Consider the following 14,298-nt stretch of genomic DNA (forward strand, 5'->3'; position numbering starts at 1 on the left):
GTGGGTGACAGAGAGCGAGACTCTGTCTAAAAAAAAAAGAAGAAAGAAAAAAATGACTATCAAGACTCATATCAGGGTCCAATCAGGGAAGCAGAGCCACCATGAGTATATAGAATATGAGATTGCTCATAGGGCTTGATACTTTTACACAGTTACACAATTTCAATTGTAGTTCTAGGGAAGCTTTACTTAACTGGAGAAGTAAAGGTCTGCAACAGGACAGTGATTTGAAACTACAAAGGGGAGAAGCGGATAAGTCTGAGGAAAGCTGTTGCCTCTGCAGCTAGAGGGACTGAGGTGGTTGTTGTGGGCCCGCGGAGCAGGCAGCTGGGAAAATACCCTGCACATAAGGTGGAGAAGGGTAAAGAGAGACTGGAGCTCATGGACATAAGTGAGAGGACACCTGGGAGCCTGGTCTGTCTCTCATGGAATCTAACTTTGAAGATGTGTTTGAACAGAAAAAAAGCTGATGCCCCTCATCTTGGAAGTATATACCTGTCTGGCCTGGGAGCTGAAAGAGATGATCTGGCAGGTGCTGGGGGAGCTGCAGGTGGCTGCCACCCCAGGCAATCCCATGCCAACAGGCTGAGCTGACGCATCAGTGACAATGCGCACAATCCACTGCTGCGTTGGGGCCCTGTGCTGAGCTTCTGACCATCATGGCATCTGTTTCATGTCAATTTCCATATCTTGCACAAATTTCTCTTACAGCCAGCCCCAATCTGGTGCCGTACGTGAAAGGGAAATCTGGAAAATGGGGTTCTAGTTTAGATAATATTACAGTACAAAGTCAGCGTCTCCAGTAATGGGGTGGCTTCAGGGTTGTGCTGGAGTCAGCTTGAACCAGCTCGTGGGAGCCAGTTGTTAAATTTTCAGGAATTTTGCAAGCCAGTAGTTAAAAAAACCATTATTAAAGTTCAATTATCTGAACTTACAATTTAAATAAGTTATGCTAAAAACAAAGATAATACATTACTCCAAACTCACACTAATATTTTCAGTTTTGTCTATTTTATCTTCATGATAGGCAGCAAAGTCTTGGCTCAGCTCTTCCAGGTTCTAGCTGCTACCCCTTCTGTTGGCTTACTGGGGTCTCACCAATACATATGTAGTCTAGTAGTCAGCCAGATATTTGGAGGGTGATAACATGTCGATTCTGCTTTCTCTCAGGATTTTCCCTATATGTTTCTAGCTGTTCTACCAGACTCTAACTCTGTCTTCTAACACCTCTTGCCAGAGCAGCCACAATTTTCTGACCCTCAAAGCTGTGCCCACATGTCGGGGATACCCATAGGCAAAAAGCCACAGACTCATTCATTTTCCCTTCTAGCTTCCGTCTTTCAAAGCTGGACATCCCTCCAGTTTCTGCTTGCATTGGCCTGGGCTCCAGGTGCCTTCCAGAGTCGTTTTGTTTGGTTTTAACTGTATTTATTTCTGAAGGAGACTTAGTCTGAACAAGCTGCTTTGCCATTACCAGAAGCTGGATTATTTTTGGTTATTCTGGGAATTCTATTTGTTTTTAAATTGAGGATCAGATATTATGCCTGAAAATACCTGACCACTAGAATTGCTGAGAGGAAGTCTCTGATTAACTAATATTTTTTAATGGTAGGGCAGGTGTCTTTTGCTTCTGGTAGGCTTTTAGATTTTCCTCTCATCCCTAATGTTTTGCAGTTTCACACTGTGTGTCCAGGTATCTGTTTATTTTAATTTTATTTCTAAGAATTAATATGTGGAATTGACTTAATTTTTCTGTATTAATTATGGACACACAGTTTTAAGAAATAACTCACAGACATCCTAAATACCCCTCACCCACTTTCCTCCCATGTTAATATCTTGTGTAATATGGTATGATTTCACAACCAGAAGGCTGACACTGACAGAATCCATTGACCGTATTCAGATTTCACCAGTTTTACATGCACTCATTTGTGTCTGTATTTTTTGTTCCATGCAATTTTGTTATCTGTAGATTCCTATGATGTCACCACAGTCAGGATACAGAACAGTTTCATCCTACAAATTTCTTTTGCTACCCTTTCATAGCACCACTTTCTAGTGACTGGCTACCACTAATTTGTTTGCCATTTTTTTTTACAATTTTAAAAATTGATGCATAATAGATGTACATAGTTTTTGGGGTACATGTGATAATTTAATACTTTCATATAATTTGTAAAGATTAAATCAGTGCACTTGGGATATTGATATTCATCACCTTAAATATTTGTCATTTCTTTATGCAAGAAATGTTGAATTATTCTCTTCTAGTTACTTTGGAATGTACAATAGATTATTGGAAACTAGGTCACCCTACTGATCTGCAGAGCACAGTGTCTTATTTTTTATTTTCCACCTTTATAAATTTATTTCAAAAACATTAAAGAACATTAAAAAGTTATGCACTAAGTAGTTTTTGCAAAATATTTAACATAAAATATTTACAATTAAAAATAAAAAAGTTAAAATATTTAAATAAGTCTCAGTGAGAGGGTTGATCTGAAGCAACTTAATTTGCCATGTCTCCGACTTGTCTTCAGATTTGATTTAGTTTTCTGTGATCTAATATTAGAAATATGGCTTTTAATAATTTTCCTTTGCATTTCTCTCCTCTCAGTGTCTAAAAGAGACAATAAGATTGAGCCCACTCAAACACTTTTCATGTTTGAATTGATTTCAAGAACGTGAGGCTTTTTTTTTAGTAGTGTTTTCTTCTGGAGGGAAGCATCCTTGAAGAAAAAAGTGTTAAACATTCAAATAATCTTCACTATTTCTTTTTTTTTTTTTCCTCGTTTCAAGTTTTAATCAAAGCTTGTATATAAGATTACTTTATTCCTGCATCTTCTCAATTGTTTCTTCCTTGTATTTGCCCCTTTCCTTTCCTACTTGGCAAGATTTGGCTTTCCGTTCAAGGATCTTTTTGCTGCCTTTGTGCAGTTTTTGCCTAGTGATAACCACCTTGCTGGGGTGAATGCCTAGGTGGACAGTTGTGCCATTCGCCTTTTCCCGCTGTACCCGTTCAATGTAGATTACATATTTCTTCCGCAAACCTGGACTACTTTGCCAATCGGCCGACCTTTATAGTGTCCTCGTACAACCTGAACTTCATCATCCTTTCGGATGGGCATGGATCGCACGTTGTACTTCTGTCTCAGCTCTTTGGAAAGAGGGGAGGACATAATCTTCTTGCGAATGTGGGAAGGTGCACTGAAATGCCTTTTGCAATTCTTGCTTCGGTCGGAAGTCACAAAGGGATTGAACTTCATTTTGGCAGCTCCCACTTAGGTGATGGCCGCCTCTTCACTATTTCTTGTAAATACTGCATATCATCTTCAATTACCATGCTGGGCTCTCAATGAACCTTGCAAATTTCTGATGGCATCTTAGAGGGTTTTCTGTTGCTCACTCAAGCTGTTGATTCTTGATTTAAAAGTTCCTCTGCTCATTGAGAATCTAAAATGTGTTCCTTTTTTGTTTGGTTGTCTTAACTTGTAAACCTTCTGTATCTTTTATTGTGATGCTGCTTTAGCTTTGCTCATTGTGCTCTAAAGTAAGTAGCCATATCTATGGAGTGGGGCTTTCACAACAACTTCCAAGTTGGTCCTCTGGCTTACTCTAGACTTCTGCCTGCCTGATGTTTATTCACCATCTTTTCATATACATGTTAGAGGGATAAAGCTTTGTCTGAAAGCAAGTGGCTAACTTGCTGGGATTGCTTGCCTTTGGCATCCTGTGAAGTCAACCAGGAAATCAGGACTTTCCAAGATTATAATGGAGCAATTGCTCACTTCCTCCATGTTCCCTCATCCTTTGCTACCTGGAAGCCCACAGACTGCCCAGGGACCAGGCTCATGGCCAGAAATGGCAGCCTGAAGTTGGCCAAACCACACCCTCACTATGATTGCCGCAAATACTGCTTCTGGAGCCTCTCACTCTGTCCTCCATAACTCCTACCTGCTCTTCCACAGATTCTTTTTTCTTTGTATATGATGCATTCTGGATGAATCCCTTGGTACCTGTATTAGTCCGTTTTCACACTGCTGATAAGGACATACCTGAGACTGGGCAATTTACAAAATAAAGAGGTTTAATGGACTCACAGTTTCACATGGCTGGGGAGGCCTCACAATCATGGCAGAAAGTGAAAGGCATGTCTCATATTACAGCAGACAAGAGAAGAAAGCTTGTGCAGGGAAACTCCCCTTTTTAAAACCATCAGATCTTGTGAGACTTATTCCCTATCACAAGAATAGCATGGGAAAGACACATCCCTGTGATTCAATTACCTCACATTGAGTCCCTCCCACAACACCTGGAAATTATGGGAGCTAAATTCAAGATGAGATTGGGGGGTGGGGGGCACAGCCAAACCATATCAGTACCATATTCCAATTAAATAATTTTTCCCTACTGTGTCCAGTTTACAATTTATCTCATTTACTGAGTTTACTTATTTCATTGATACAGTTTTTTATTTTCCAAATTTATAATTTTTATACTTATCTATATGTTTTATGAATTTATTTTATACTTCCTTTTATTAATGGAAGCTGTGCTTTTATCATCTCAGATATCATAATTATACTTATTGAACACAGTGCTTAATGCCATTAATTTCAGCTGGTGTGAATTCACAGTCCTATTTTTAAAATTTTATTGACTGTTTTTCTTAGTGAATAGCTCCTTTGAGTTGAAGATTTTCTTGCTTTTGTTTAGTTCTATTCTTTATTTACTTTTCCCTAGGTCTCTTTTCTTATCTGGTAATTTTCTAGTTTTGCTGTTGCTCTCAGCCAGCCCCACAAGCTTCCTGATTTTAAGTAAATATCCTGATGGATTTCAAGGACTTTGGTTCCATTGTGATATTGGGAATATTATTTAAAATAACTAGAGGTAGCTTGGTTTAGTTTCTCATCATCTGGAGTTCACACTTTTGCCAGCCCCAGAGAGAAGGTGGTCAGAGAGTAGGTGGTCAGCTTAATTCTTAGTCACCATCCATGAACTGGCTCCAAGATACCTTCTTGTTAAAGAACTTCTAGTGCTTGTTCCCCTGCAGTAGCCAGGCTACTCTTCACCTGTCTCTTGTGACCCTGCAGGCCAGGAGGCCCACAGCCTCTGCTCCTCTTGTGACCTGGCATTTGTCTTTTGAAAACAGTCACAGAACTGTTTTCTTGGTTTTCAGTCCAGCTGTAGTCTTGGGTTAACTCTTTCTGTATTTTACCATATTTCTGTGCTTTTGGCACAGAGAGTATAGCCTTAGCAAAGATATGTACTCTCTCTAGATAATCTCAAAATTGGGATGATAGTAATTTTCTGTACTTTGTAGGGTTGTGTTAAAAATAAAATCAGTTAGTGCATATAAAACACCTGGGACATAGCTATTTTTATTATAATATAAATAATAGCACAAAGTACATGCTTGATAAATATTTGTAGGGTAGCATGGATTAATTTAATACAAAAAATTGCAGGAGGCTCTCCTGGTTACATCTGATAATGATTGTATCAGTCAAGGTAAGCTGGGTTATGCTGCAGCCACTAACAACTTCTGAATCTTAGTAGTTTATAACAACATAGGTCTGTTTCCCACTCTCAATGCCTGCCCGTCACAGGCCAGTTGGGCTTTGCTCTGCTCTGTGTTTAGCCATACTCTGGGTCCCAGGTCATTGGAGGAGTTGCTCACTGGAACACTTAGACACCATGGTAGTAGGAAAAGAGAATGACCCTGAGCACTTCCCCTTTAAAGTGGCAAATGCTGACACTGCTCACATTCTTACCAAAACAAGTAATGCTACCATTCATTCCATGGGGCCAGAGATGCAATTCCACCATGTGCCCACAAGGGGAGAACTGGTCGCCATGAATAAACATTCACTGGATGCTTACTTGAAGTAAGGCATTGCACTAGTTAGCCTACAGAGAGGTAGAGTAACTTTTAACAATAGGACTCTTTTGATAATAGCAGCTTTATCTTTGCTCAAGAATAAAATTATTTTAGTAGTTGGTGACAAGTATAAATTCCTGGCCATTACAAAAGAGACGTGATTGTGGTCTTGGCAAAAATATCATTCCAGTACAATAATACATTTGTTATAAAGTCTTGGAACTGAATGATCTGTTGAAATATTTATGGTTGAATTTGTTAATGCTTTGAAATAAAAACTCATCTTATACAGTGACATATACAAAGTATAGTCATAAACGAAAGAGAATTAAAGAAAACAATGCCTTTTATGGTAAATGATTAGATGCATGTAGTAATTGCCATAAGCATACTTACTCCAAATTTTTCCATGCACCACCTGTAATCCTTGCTACAAAATAAAACCATTACCAGCTCAGTAAAAGAATGATTAATATTTTTGTGAAGTGGGTTTCTCATATCCTTGGCCTTTCTGCTGTTTTGCTATAGCCTCACTTTGAGCTGAGGAAAGAGAACTGTTGGTGTATTGGGTTAAATGCTTCTATTTTAAAATCTAATTTTCTCTTCAAAGATACTTCCTAGACACATCATGTGCATGCTTTAAAGCTGCAGGTACCTGTGAAGTTTCCTCATTTTTATAACTAAAGATTTTAAAGTCTAGTAAATTAAACTTCAAGAAATAAAATGAGAACTCAGTTAATAAGCTCACAGTCAGCCCTTTCAAATTGCTGGAGGCTTTTTAGGTTCTAATGTACTAATTTCATTTCCTTCCTTGTGTTTGCAATTTGGCTGGGCTTAGCAGCAGATTTGGTTTAAATTGAAGATGAGAGAGGAAAGACATGATATTCTAATACAGAATAAGAGCATTTACTTGTCATTTCAACCTTACAAATGTATTGTTTTGGATTTTTAATTTACCTTTTGGTCTTCAAATTCAAAGTAAATATCTTGGAGAATGTAATTTAATAATAATATACAATCTACTGCTTTAAAGGGAGTTATTAGCAGCCAAAAGAGGACACTGTGGGAATGAGACAAAGAACAGGCTTCTGGATGTATATAGAGTGTGTGTATGTGTGTATGCATGCATGTAACATGAATGTGTATGCATGCACTTATGTGTATAATTGTTTGCATATATGCGATGGGTGTGCAAGTATGCATGTAATCTAAGTTTGTATGTATGTAATACATGTGCCTATGTATGCACATATACATGTGTGTAATGTGTGTATGCAATGTAAATATTGTGTTCATATATATAATGTAAGTGCACACATATATATACATGTGATGTGTATATGTATGCATGTATGTAGTTGTGTATGTATATATGTGCAGAAATACATCTATCATTGGACCCCATTGAAGCTCTGCTTCTGCAGGGTGTGACATATTTAGTTTTCAGTATCAGATGTCTCTAATTTAATTTTCATTTTAAGGTTGCTTTTGATGTTATAATTCTTTTATATTTCTACATGCATTTTATAAGCAATTTGTCAATTTCTACGTAATAGCTTGTTGGGATAGAGTGGAGTTGCATTACAGCTATAGGTTTAATGAAACCGTTAAATGGACCAGTTTACTTTGTTGGAAAGTTTTTAACTATAATTTCAGTTTCTTTAAAAGATACAGAAGTATTTGGTTTATTTCTGAGTGAGATTTGATAGTTTTTATCTTTCAAGGAATTTGTCAAATTTATTGACATAGGGTTTCATAATATTATTTTTATTCTTTTTTAACAGCTTAATTGAGATAGAATTTGTATACCATACAATTGAAGTAAAGTGTCCAATTCAATGGTTTTTAGTGTATTCACAGACATATACAACCATCACCTCCATCAATTTTAAAACATTTTAATCACCTCAAAGGGAAACCCCATGACCTTTGGCTATCAACACCCTATACTCCCCATCTCAGCCCTGAGCAACACCAACTGCTTTTTATCTCTGTAGATCTCCTGACTTGGGACTTCTGCATGAATGGAATCATATAGTGTGTCATCTTTTACAACCAACTTCTCTCACTTAGAATATAATTTTCAAGGTGCATCCATATTGTAGCCTATATCAGTAGTTTACTTCTTGTTTTGACCAAATCATATTTCATTGTGTGGCTATACCACATTTTGTTAATTTGTTCATCTGTTGTTGGGCATAGCTAGTTTTCACCTTTTGGCTGTTTCAGTAATATTGCTACAAACATTCATATACAAGCTTTTGTGTGGATATATGGTATAAATTCTTTCTTTGGATATGTGACTGGAAGTGAAATTGTTGGCTCATATGGTGACTCTTAGCTTAATCTTTTGATAAACTACCAGACTGTTTTCCAAAGCAACTTTGTGATTTTACATTCTCTCTAGCAGGGCATGAGGGCTCCAATTTCCCTATAATCTTGCTAATATTTCTAATTGTTTGACTTTTTTATTATAGCTATCCTAGTGTGAGTGAAATGGTGTCTTATTGTGGTTTTGACTTGCGTTTCTCTGATGACTAATGATGTTGAACATCTTTTTATATTCTTATTGGCTATTTGTGTATCTTCCTTGAAGAAGTGTATTCCAGCTCCTTTGCCCATTTTAAATCTGTTTTTTTATGTTTTTATTATAAATTAAAAAAGTTATTTATATGAGAATATCTTATATTATTTAATAAAATTTTAATTGTTTAGTTGTTCTTTGAAATCCTATATATACTCCAGATACAATTCCCTGATCAGATATGTGGTTTGCAACTATATTCTCTCATTCTGTGAATTGTCTTTTTATTTTCTTGATGGTGTCCTTTCAGATAATAAGTTTTCCATTTTGATGAAGTCTAATTTATCTATTTTTTCTTTTTTTTATTTAAGTTCTGGGGTAAATGTGCAGAATGTGCAGGTTTGTTACATAGGTATACACGTGCCATGGTGGTTTGCTACATCCATCCCCCAATAACCGACATTAGGTATCTCTCCCAATATTATCTCTCCCCAATCTCCCCACACTCTGCTGTCCCTCCCCTAGCACCCTACCTCCCAACAGACCCCAGTGTATGATGTTCCCCTCTGTATGTCCATGTATTCTCATTGTTGAACACCCACTTATGAGTGAGAACATGTGGTGCTTTGTTTTCTGTTCTTGTGTCAGTTTGCCGAGAATGATGGTTTCCAACTTCATCCATGTTCCTGCAGAGGACATGAACTCATCCTTTTTTATGGCTGCATAGTTTTCCATGTTGTATATGTGCCACATTTTCTTTATCTAGTCTATCATTGATGGGCATTTGGGTTGGTTCCAAGACTTTGCTATTGTAAACAGTGCCACAATGAACATATGTGTGCATGTGTCTTTATAACTGAATATTATATAATCCTTTGGGTATATACTCAGTAATGGGATTGCTGGGTCAGATGGTATTTCTAGTTCTAGATCATTGAGGAATCACCACACTGTCTTCCACAATGATTGAACTAATTTACACTATTGCCAACAGTGTAAAAGTGTTCCTATTTCTCCACATCCTTTCCAGCATCTGTTGTCTCCAGATTTTTTAATGATCACCATTCTAACTGGTATGATATGGTATCTCAATGTAATTTTGATTTGCATCTCTCTAATGATCAGTTATGATGAGCTTTTTTTCATATGTTTGTTGGCTGCATAAATGTCTTCTTTTGAGAAGTGTCTGTTCATATCCTTTGCCCACTTTTTGATGGGGTTGTTTGTTTTTTTTGCAAATTTGTTTAAGTTCTTTGTAGATTCTGGTTGTTAGCCCTTTGTCAGATGGGTAGATTGCAAAAATTTTTTCCTATTCTGTTGGTTGCCGGTTCACTCTAATGATAGTTTCTTTTGCTGTGCAGAAGCTCTGAAGTTTAATTAGATCCCATTTGTCTATTTTGGCTTTTGTTGCTATTGCTTTTGGTGTTTTAGTCATGAAGTCTTGTCCATGCCTATGTCCTAAATGGTATTGCCTAGATTTTCTTCTAGGGTTTTTATGGTATTAGGGCTTATGTTTAAATCTTTAATCCATCTGCTGTTAATTTTTGTATAAAGTGTTAGGAAGGGATCCAATTTCAGCTTTCTGAGTATGGCTAGTCAGTTTTCCCAACGCCATTTATTAAGTAGAGAATCCTTTCCCCGTTGCTTGTTTTTGTCAGGTTTGTCAAAGATCAGATGGTTGTAGATATGTGGCATTATTTCTGAGGCCTCTCTTCTCTTCCATTGGTGTATATCTCTATTTTGATACCAATACCATGCTGTTTTGATTACTGTAGCTTTGTAGTATAGTTTGAAGTCAGGTAGCATGATGCCTCCAGCTTTGTTCTTTTTGCTTAGGATTGTCTTGGCTATGTGGGCTCTCTTTTGCTTCCATATGAAGTTTAAGGTAGTTTTTTTCTAATTATATGAAGAAAGTCAATGGTAGCTTGATCAGGATAGCATTGAATCTACAAGTTACTTTGGGCAGTATGGCCATTTTTACGATATTGATTCTTCCTAACCATGAACATGGAATGTTTTTCCATCTGTTTGTGTCCTCTCTTGTTTCCTTGAGCAGTGGTTTGTAGTGCTCCTTGAAGAGGTCCTTCACATCCCTTGTTAGTTGTATTCCTTGGTATTTCATTCTCTTTGTAGTGATTGTGAATAGGAGTTCACTCATGATTTTGTTCTCTCTGTTTGTCTGTTATTGGTGTATAGGAGTGCTTGTGACTTTTGCACATCGATTTTGTATCCTGAGACTTTGCTAAAGTTGCTTAATAGCTTGAGGAGATTTTGGGCTGAGACAATAGGGTCTTCTAAATATACAATCATGTCATTTGCAAATAGAGACAATTTGACTTCCTCTTTTCCTAACTGAATGCCCTTATTCCTTTTTCTTGCCTAATTTCCCTGCCCAGAACTTTCCAATACTATGTTGAATAGGAATGGTGAGAGCAGGCATATTTTGTTGCCTGTGCTTGTAGTGTCACATCCAAAAAATTATTGCCAAATTCAATGTCATGAAGATTTTCCCCTATTTTCTTCCAAGAGTTTTATAGGTTTGGCTCTTACATTTAGGTCTTTGATCCATTTTAAGTTTTGCATATTATATAAAGTAAATTTCTAAATTTGTTCTGCATGTGGCTATACAATGACTCAGTGTGTTTGTTGAAAAGACTATTTATTCCCAATTGAAAGGCCTTGGCACCCCCATCAAAAATTGGTTAACCATAGATGTATGGGTTTATTCTAGACTCTCAGTTCTATTTCACTGATTGACATGTCTATTATTGTGCCAATACTACACTGTCTCGATTACTGTTGCTTTATTGTAAGTTTTGAAATTGGGAAGTATGCATTTTTCTATTTTGTTCTTCTTTTGCAAGATTATTTTGCCATTCTGGGACCCATGAAATTCCACACATGAATTTTAACACTGGCTTGTTAATTTCTATAAAGAAGTTCCCTAGGACTCTGGTAGATATTGCTTTGAGTCTGTAGATTAATTTGTGAAGTATTGCCATGTGTGTTAGTACATTTTTACATTACTATGAAGGAACATCTGAAACTAGGTAATTTATAAAAACAAAAGGTTTAATTTGCTCATGGTTCTGAAGGCTGTGCAAACATGGCAACAACATCTTGGCTTCTAGTAAGGAGCTAAGGAAGCTTACCATCATGGTGAAAGCTTACCATTAAAGGTGAAGCAGGGGCAGGTAGGTAATGTAGTGAGAGTGAGAATGAGAGAGAGAGAGAGAGAGAGAGAGAGGTGAGGTGTCACACTTTTTTAAACAACTAGTGCTCCCATGAACTCAGAGTGAGAATTCCTCATGATCACAAGGACAACACCAGACATTCATGAGGGACCCATTCCTGTGACTTAAACAACTCCCACCAGGCCCCATCTCCAACATTGGAGATTATGGTTCAATATGAAATTTGGAGGGGACAAACATACAAAGTGTATCATTCCACCCCTGCACCTGCCACATCTTATGTCTTTCTCACATTGTAAAATATAATCACCCCTTCTCAATAGTTCCCCAAATCTTAATTCATTTCGGTTGTAATTCAAAAGTCCCAATTCCCAAGTCTCATCTGGAGTTGAGTTTCTCCCGCTATGAGCCTATAAAACCAAAACAAGTTATTTTCTTCCAAGATACAATGCAGGTTCCAACATTAGGTAAACACTCCTGTTCCAAAAGGGAGAGATTCACCTAAAGAAAGGGGCTGTAAGTCCAATGAAAGTTTGAAACCCAGCAGGGCAGTCATTAAATCTTAAAGCTCCAAAATAATGTCTTTTGACTTCACATCCCACATCCAGAGCAGAGTATTGTGGGGTGAACTCCCAAAGCCTTGGGCAGCTCTGCCCGTGAGGCTTTGCAGGGCTCAGCCCCTGTGGTTGCTCTCACAGGCTGGTGTTGAGTGTCTTGGTTTTTCCAGGTGCTAGCTGTTTACTATTCCCGGGTTTGGAAGACAGTGGCTTTCTTCTCACAGCTCCACTAAACAGTGCCCCAGTGGAGACTCTGTGTGGGGGCTCCAATCCCTCATCACTGCCTTACTAGAGGCTCTCTGTGGGGGTTTCACCTATGGCTGGATTTTTCCTGGGCACTTAAGATTTGTCATACAGCATCTGAAATCTAGGGGGAAGCTGCCAAACTTTCTTCATGCCTATATTCTGTGCACCTGTAGACTTAACACCATGTGGAAACCGACGAGGATTATGATTTGTGCCATCCAGAGCAGAGACCCAAGCTGTACTTGAGGCCCTTTGAGCCTCAGCTGGAGCTGGAGCAGCTGGGATTCAGGGAACCATGTTCTGAGGCAGAACAGGGCAACAGGGCCTCAGGCCTGGCCCCTGAAACTGTTCTTTCCTCTTAGGCCCCTGGGCCTGTGATGTAAGGTGCTCTCTCTAAGATCTTTGAAATGCTTCCCCATTGTTTTGGATATTAGCACTTGGATCTCTTGTAGTCATGCAAGTCTCTTTAACAAATGGTTGCTATGTAGCCTGCTTACATTCCTCTTCTGAAAATGCTCTTTCTTTCTGCGCCACATGGCTAGGCTGAACTTTTATGCTCTGCATCCAACTTTAAGTCATTTCTTTCCTTCTGTATCTGATCATAGAATGGTAGAAGCAGTTGGGCAACATCTTGAATACTATGCTGTTTAGAAATTTCTTCCATAAGATATCCCAGGTCATCACTTTTAAGTTCAAACTTCCACAGATTTCTGGGACATGGACATAATGCAGCCAAGTTCTTTGCTAGGCTGTACCAGGGTGTTCTTTATTCTAATTTATAATAACTTCTGCATTTCTGTCTGAGAATTCATCAGCATAGCCTTCACTGTTCATATCTGTCAGCATTTTGGTCATAACCATTTAACCAATCTCTAAGAAGTTCTAAATATTCCCTCATCTTCCTATCTTCTTCTGAGTCCTCCAAACTCTTTCAACCTCTGCCTATTACCCAGTTCCAAAGCTGCTTCCACATTTTCAGGTATCTTGAGAACAATGCCCCATTCCTTAGTAGTAATTTTCTGTGTTAGTCCATTTTTGCATTACTATAAAGGAATACTCGAAACTGGGTACTTTATAAAGAAAAGAGATTTAATTGGCTGACAGTTGTGCAGGCTGTACAAGGATGGCACCAGCATCTGCTTGGCTTATGGTGAGGGTCTCAGGAAGCTTACAATCATGGTAGGGCAGGCACATCACACTCTGAGAGTGAGAGTAAGGGAGAGAGGGGGGTGAGGTGCCACATACTTTTAATCCACCAGATCTTGCAAGAACTTAGAGCAAGAGCTCCTCATTATCACAAATACAGCACCAAGCCTTTCATGAGGGATCCACTCTCATGACCCAAACACCTTCCACCAGGTTCCACCTCTAACATTGGATATTACATGTCAACATGAGAATTAGAGGGGACTAATATCCAAATTGTATCACCATCCTAATGCTAAATCTCCTGATCCGTTGATGTGAGTTATTTCCCATTTATTTTGATCTTTAATTTTTAAAACAATGTTGTAGTTTTTTATAGTATAAGTTTTGACTTCTTGGCCACACTCACCAGAATTTAGCCTCTGTAGGTTGAGTTGGAGGATATGAGAAATGGTGGCAGCCTACCTGTCCTGGGAAGACACCATAGCAGTTGTCTGGGAAATCAGGAGTAAGGGGCCCTCTTCTTTGTCACACTCATGTGTAGTGGAGCTTCTGTCAAGCTGTGTCCCTAGCAGGAGAGACAGGGAGCATTTTGTGGCTCAAGAGCTATAGACCTTCACTATTTTGCTTGAGTTTAGTAGAATTGAATAAATTATTCCTGGATTGTAATTCTGTAGCTAAATTGTTCCTTAGGACAATTTCCAGAGGTTTTAGATGCTTTGGGTTTTTTTTTTTTTTTAATAGTTT

The 14,298-nt window shown here is 38.2% G+C and overlaps 1 pseudogene; it reads right to left on the reverse strand.

The window, feature by feature from the left end:
* Nucleotides 1-2,820: 2,820 nt before the first annotated feature.
* LOC108312941 lies at nucleotides 2,821-3,289 on the reverse strand (annotated as a pseudogene).
* Between the last annotated feature and the right edge of the window lie 11,009 nt (nucleotides 3,290-14,298).

This window comes from Cebus imitator, unplaced genomic scaffold, assembly GCF_001604975.1.
Source record: "Cebus imitator isolate Cc_AM_T3 unplaced genomic scaffold, Cebus_imitator-1.0 Scaffold131, whole genome shotgun sequence".
NCBI lineage: Eukaryota > Metazoa > Chordata > Mammalia > Primates > Cebidae > Cebus > Cebus imitator.